The sequence below is a fragment of the Bison bison genome, unplaced genomic scaffold, assembly GCF_000754665.1.
Source record: "Bison bison bison isolate TAMUID 2011002044 unplaced genomic scaffold, Bison_UMD1.0 scf7180017864240, whole genome shotgun sequence".
NCBI classification, from domain to species: Eukaryota; Metazoa; Chordata; class Mammalia; order Artiodactyla; family Bovidae; genus Bison; species Bison bison.
In genome coordinates, this window is record NW_011494812.1 from 1,355,834 (window position 1) to 1,363,080 (window position 7,247).

Here is a 7,247-nt window from a genome sequence, read left to right on the forward strand (position 1 = left end):
CCAATATTCTTGCCTGGAGAATCCCATGAACAGAGGAGCCTGGGAGGCTACCGTCCATGGGGTCACAAAGAGTCAGATACAACTGAAGTGACTGAGCATGCATACATGCATGGACATGCTTAGGAGAAAATCTGCCCCACTTATACCATTTTCCCAGACTCTCTACTTTGTTCAAGATACTCCATTAAATCCTCATCCCTTATCTTTGCCTCTTTTCCACATCCCTAATTCCTTTAAATAATTGCCTCACAGTCTCTGTTCTTCCTTATCTTTACTCTCCTTTGTCCATTTTGTTCTCCAGATTATTTTCTAATTAGTTATGCTTGAGCCTGATATTTCTGCTCAATGCTTCCTCTCAAAATATACCATATTAAGTCTCTAGAAGATTTTTCTCTAATATCCAGCTGCTCTAAAATTGCAGATGAGCTTATAGGACTGCAGTTAGCAAACTACAGGCCAAATCCAGCCTGTGATCCATTTTTGTAAGGCTACCAAACTAAGAATGGTTTTTATACATTTAAAGATTGTAAATCCACACAGAGCTTCATATTCCACAGAGAGAGAAGGGATCACAAAACTTAAAATAGTTATTATCTGACCTACAGAAAAAGTTTGGCAGCTACTGTTCTAGACTATGAAAAACTTCTAGTCTCTCACTCATTGCTATTCTCAGTAATCTTGATGATTTTTTGAGATTCTCTACCCAGTTTTCAAGTAGAGGACACAGGATTACTGGGCAACCAACTGCAAAAAGGAACCAGAACCTGAGGTCCCTGATATTGTTATTCATGTCCATGACCATTATTAGAAGAGTTTAGAATTTCTTTTTATCTCAATTAATTTTGGGGGGGTATTTGGGGTTTCCCAGATGATGCAGTGGTAAAGAATCTACCTGCCAATGCAGGGGACCCAAGAGATTCAGGTTCGATCCCTGGGTTGGGAAGATCTCCTGGAGTAGGAAATGGAAATCCATTCTAGTATTTCTGCCTGGAAATTTTCATGGACAGAGGAGCCTAACAGGCTACAGTCCATGGGGCTGCAAAGAGCTGAACACAACTAAACACACACACACAGACACGCACATATGCACACACGCTGGGGTCATAGAGAACAACTCCTCGATCGTGGTCTTCACATTCCCAGTGGATGAGGGCTACCCTCGAGAACCAACATCTTTCTCTCCAACCAGGGGAGTCAGGGAGAAACAGGTGAGGTGGACCAGCACACAAAACAGCAAGTTGGCTGTCCCGGAGGAGAAAGGCCTGAATCAGTTAGCCTCCTAGGTGGTAGGGGCTGGGTCTCCCGGAGCCACACCAAGATAGAGGCTGATTTGACTCTTTCCCACATTTGAATTACACCCCCTGCCTCTGCTTCTGATCCCCTGTTAGCAGGGTGAGGTGTCACTAGAGAAGTAATGAACCTGGGAGGCTGCAATAGCAGTTTTCCCTGGGTACTGATGGGCGTACCCGTCGTGCTGCCAAGCCTGACTGCTTTCCTGAGACAGATACCAGCGCTAAGGTGTGTGTGAGTTTGTAACAGCAGATCTGAAGAAGGCCTCCACTAAAAACTCACTTTTATGAGGGGAAACATGCTCTTGGTTGGCAAAATAGGATGAAATCAAAATAACAGACAAACAACACACTGGAACAAGTTTTATAGTCAAGACCTACCTAACTGTAGGTACACACCAGCTGTAGAACAAGCTAAACTCACATGTTTAGCCACAGGCTGTGAGAGTAGATTTAGAAGACACTTGTAAAAATAGTAGCAACAACATCAGTAGTAAGATAGAGGGAGAAAGATCTTTTGCCGGCTCAGAACATTGCTCTCACTAGACTGTGAGATGTCCATAGGGTGATTTTCATTTTTTAATAAATGTTCATTAAACCTATGTGAACTGCTAATTTTCAATCTAAAGCTCAGACAGGAGAAGACACTTGTTCAGGACCATATGGTTATAAAGGACAAGACAGAGAACAGAAGAAGAGGGAGAGAACAGGAAGGAAAAACACAGATGCAGTTAAACAGGTGTGACTTCAGCTTTCTAGTCTATCACTTAGAAGACACCTAATTTGGGGTGAGTTACTCACCTCTCTGAGCCTCAGTTTTCTCATCTCTAAAGTTGGAACAATATCTAATTTTCAGGGATTTTGAGAGGATTCAAGTTCATTTTTCTAATGTGATTAGTTAATGGCTGATCCCCTAGAAGGGAAGAGGATGCAGAGAGGAAGCTGTGTGGGTACCAGGTACTCTTACTCCAGGAAACACAGGGCAAAGTGACCTTAGTGTCAGAGTACCAGAATTTCAGGCAGGATGATACTCGCATTTCCATATCCTTTGGGAATGAAAGGTTAGAAAAATTTGCAGTTCTCACTAACACATCCAACAGTGACCATGGAAATTCCTAGCTGCAAAAAGCATTTCAACTCTGGGGCCAAAATTTCTGACAAAAATGTTTGCACAGCAACCCCTACCCCTTCGCTGTGTGTTGGACATTCCAGATCCTCAAATACGTGTGCAGGGCAATGCCCCCTTCTTTTCCTGCCTCGAACTTTGAATCTCCTGTTTTCTGACATTCTCAGCCTCCTAGGAGACCCCTAACCACATCCATGTGTTAAAAGATATTCCTGTCTGAGAATGAAGGTTAGGGAAGAAAAAAATGAAACAAAGGAACATGTACCACCAACATTTCACCGGACTGAGCGTCTACCCATTTCCTGCACCGTGGCTATCTCTACAGAGAGGACCAACTAATAACATTGCCTCCAGGTTTGCAAAATCTCTGTTATTATTCATATTTGGATATAATCCTTATTGTCTTTGTTGAAAAGACAACATAAAATTGATAAGAATCACTTTGGAAAGCAAAAAAGTATACCCTGATGAAACTGACTAGGGATATAGTCTATGACTCTGCAATCTTATTCTTAAGTATATAATCTGAAAACTCTTGCACCATGAGATATAAGAATATTCGAGCACAACTGGTTATAACAGAAAAACCTGGAAACAAATTACATGTTGTCAAAGGCAGGCTGTATTAATAAATTGTGGTATTTCCGTATCATGGAGCACTACACATCTATGGACATATATAAACTGTTGTACCTCTAAGAACGTGGATAAATCTCAAAAAGTACAATGATGATGGAACCAAAGTAACAAAAAATAATGTGTTTCCATATAGTTTAAAAGTAAATGAAGCTAGGGGATGACAGAGGATGAGATGGTTGGATGGCATCACTGACTCAATGGATATGAATTTGAGCAAACTTCGAGAAACAATGAAAGACAGGGGAGCCTGGTGTGCTGCAGTCTATGAGGTCACAAAAAGTTGGACACAACTTGGTGACTGAACAACAACAACATATTATTATTTAGCAATAAAGTAAACTAAGGGGGTGATTTGTTACCTCTAGAAGTAGGAGAGGGATACCATTGAGGCTTCCCTCGTAGCTCAGTCAGTAAAGTATCTGTATGCAGTGCAGGAGACCCAGGTTCAATTCTTGGGTCAGTAAGATCCCCTGGAGAAGGAATGGCAACCCACTTCAATATTCTTGCCTGGAGAATCCCATGGACAGAGGAGTTTGGCGGACTAGTCTATGGGGTCATCAAAGTCGGAAACGACTGAGCAAGTAATCTCTCACCATTGAGGAGGTTCGCCCAAGCGTCTTCAGAGGAACTGGCAATGTTCTCTTTTTAAGTTGGCTAGTTGGAACTTGAGTGCTTATTTTATGATTGTAATTATGCATCTTAAACTGTTCATATATTCTATATACATCCTTGGCTATGAATAATTTATTTCACAATAAAAAATTAATGTAACCCAAATGTGCATGGGCTATCCCTTGGGTAGCCTCTGCTGTTACTCCACACTGAGCCCAGGAAGCAGCAGTGTCAACTTTGACAAGTAGCACAAATTTTATTAAATGTTCTGTGGAAGATAGATATGAGTGTTAAGTATTGTGCAGCACATGGCAAAACTTAATCTTTCCTTTTTATCATTTCCATTTTTCTTTTCTCCTGCACAAATGCTTTCTCTTTCTCATACACCTGTCTCCTCCAAAGCCTTTAAGAAGCCCCATCTAGAAACTGTGACAATCAATTCTTCCCACCACACACAGCCAGGTGTCCTGGCCAGCCTTCACCCCTGCAGCATGATTGAGGGGCAATGATTGATACGGAATTTTGAATCTCATCAAAAAACTATTAACTACCACACAAACTAATTTCAGAAAAGAAAAAGCATAGATGAAGAGGAATCTGTCCCTGCCAAAAAAAAAAAAAGAGCTAAAAAGCCAAAGAGCAGTGACCTTCCAGGTTTCTATGAAATATTGCCAATTCCAGTTGAGTATCTTGTGTGCTTAGTTGCTTCGGTTGTGTCTGACTCTTTGTGACCCTATGGACTGTAGCCCACCGGGCTCCTCGGTCCCTGGGATTTTTCTGGCAACAATACTGGAGTGGGTTGCCATACCTTCCTCCTGGGGATCTTACCAACCCAGGCATCGAACCCATGTCTTCTGCATCTCCTGCATGGTAAGCAGATTCTTTACCACTGACCCACCAGGGAGGCCCTTGTCTATCTTAAGAACTGGCAAAATTAGTTTCATGCCATGAGAAACAGAATAGGTCCAAGCACTTGTTCACTCATTGCTCATGGTTTCACCTCACTCTTCAGTCTAGAAGAATAGAAGCCACTGGAGGTGAAGCCCCACATCTTACCTACGAACCCACCTATTCACTGGCCTTCATCACATCCTTCTTCCCTCTTGAAGCTCATCTTTCCCCTTTGGCACTGGGTGCCATTGTTTCTTAAATCCTAGAAGACATCAAGCCTTAACATTATCTTTTCTCTTCAGAACCTCCAACTTTTCCCTCTCTCCTGGATTATCTTCATTGGTAAAAAAAAACATAATCACAATCTCTTCTTAAGAATATAACAATAATCCTTCACTGATCCACACCTCTCCATAACTCCTGGTCCATTTCTCAGAGCTCTTTTATAGACAAACTTTTTGAAAAGTTTGATTCTGGACACACACTGCCTCAATTCCTGAATTCTCACTCAAATTTGTGCTACTGAAATCTAAATTCAGCTCTCACTTCTCAATTAAACAGTTCTTGCCAAAGTACCCATGACCTCCATGTTGTAAAACGTTCAGTGGACATTTCTCAGTCATCCTACTGAACTTCTGAGCAACGGTATTTCCTCTTCCTTGAAACTCTTTTTTGCTTCCTAAAATTACTTTCTCTTTTACTGGCTGTTTCTCTCAGTTTCTTTGAATGGTTCCTCCTTTACTCAAATGCCAAATCAGGGAGGTCCAAAGAATTGATCTGAGCCCTCTTTGTTCTTCTCTCTACATTTTCTTCTCTAAATAGTCTCATCAATTTCCACAGATCTATGTAGGATCTTTATGTGGAGGCCTCTTAAATTTACAAGTGAAGTCTTTGAGCTCTCCTGAGCTTAAAACTCATATCCAACTAGCCTTCTCTTGGAAAATTTACACGTATCTCAAATGTAAATAGAACACTTATCTTCCTCTTGAGCCTGCTTTTTTATTGAAATATAGTTGACTTACATTTTTTAAAAGTTTTATTGGTGTTTAGTTGCTTTACAATGTTGTGTCACTTTCTGCCACAGAGAAAAGTGATTAATTTATATGTATACAGATATCCTTCTTTTTTGGAGTTCCTTTCTATTTAGGTCACCATAGAGCACTGAATAGACTTTCCTGTGCTATATAGCAGGTCCTCATTATTGTTGTTCTGTTGCTCAGTCATGTCCAACTCTTTGTGACCTCATGGACTGCAGCACGCCAGGCTTCCCTGTCCTTCAATATCTCCTGGAGCTTGCTCAAACTCATGTCCATTGAGTTGGTGATGCCATCCAACCATCTCATCCTCTGTCATCCTCATTAGTTATTTATTTTATACATAGCAGTGTATATATCAGAGAAGGCAATGGCACCCCACTCCAGTACTCTTGACTGGAAAATTCCATGGATGGAGGAGCCTGGTGGGCTGCAGTCCATGGGGTCGCTAAGAGTCAGGCAGGACTGAGTGACTTCACTTTCACTTTTCACTTTCATGCATTGGAGAAGGAAATGGCAACCCACTCACTCCAGTGTTCTTACCTGGAGAATCCCAGAGACATTGGAGCCTAGTGGGCTGCCATCTATGGGGTCGCACAGAGTCAGACACGACTGAAGCGACTTAGCAGCAGCAGCAGCAGTGTATATATCTCAATCCCGATCTCCCAGTTCATCCCACCCCTCCCTTCCCCACCTCGGTATCCATTCATTTGTTCTTTCCATCTGTCTCTATTTCTGCTGTGCAAATAAGTTCATCTGTACATTTTTCTAGACTCCATATGTAAGCAATATTATATGATGTTTGCTTTTCCCTTTATGACTTACTTCACTCTGTATGACAGTCTCTAAGTCTATCCTGTCTCTTTAAATAGCACTATTTCATTCATTTTCATGGTTGAGTAATATTCCATTGTATATATGGACCACATCTTCTTTATCCATTCCTCTGTTGATGGACACTTAGATTGCTTCCATGTCCTGGCTGTTGTAAATAGTGTTGCAAAGAACATTGGGGTGCATATGTCATTTTTGAATTATGGTTTCCTCCCTGTATATGTGCCCAGAAGTGGGGTTCCTGGATCATATAAGAGTTCTATTTTTAGTTTTTTGCTGCTGCTGCTGCTAAGTCGCTTCAGTCGTGTCCAACTCTGTGTGACCCCTTGAGGAACCTCCAAATTGTCCTCCATAGTGACTGAACCAACCAATTTACATTCCCATCCACAGCGTAGGAGGGTTCCCTTTTCTCAACATACTCTCCAGCATTTATTGTTTGTAGATTTTTAATAATGGCCATTCTGACCAGTGTGAAGTAGTATCTCATTGTCGTTTTGATTTGCATTTCTCTAATAGTGATGTTTAGCATCTTTTCATGCATTTGTTGGCCATCTGTAGGTCTTCTTTGGAGAGATGTCTATTTAAATCTTTCACTCATTTTTGACTGGAATATATATATATATATATATATATATATTTGCGTGAACTGTTTGTATATTTTGGAGATTAATCCCTTTTTGGTTGCTTCATTTGCAAATATTTTCTCCCATTCGGAAGTTTGTTTTTTTTTTCATTTTGTTTATGGTTTCCTTTGCTATGCAAAAGCTTTTAAGTTTAATTTGGCCCCATTTGTTTATTTTTGTTTTTATTTTCAATACTCTA

At 40.8% G+C, this 7,247-nt stretch overlaps 1 long non-coding RNA gene across 1 annotated transcript in view; it reads right to left on the reverse strand.

Annotated features, from left to right (window-relative positions):
• Positions 1–7,247, reverse strand: part of LOC104993538 — a 75,742-nt gene that overhangs the window by 2,695 nt on the left and 65,800 nt on the right. The gene's annotated exons all lie outside the window — the stretch shown is intronic.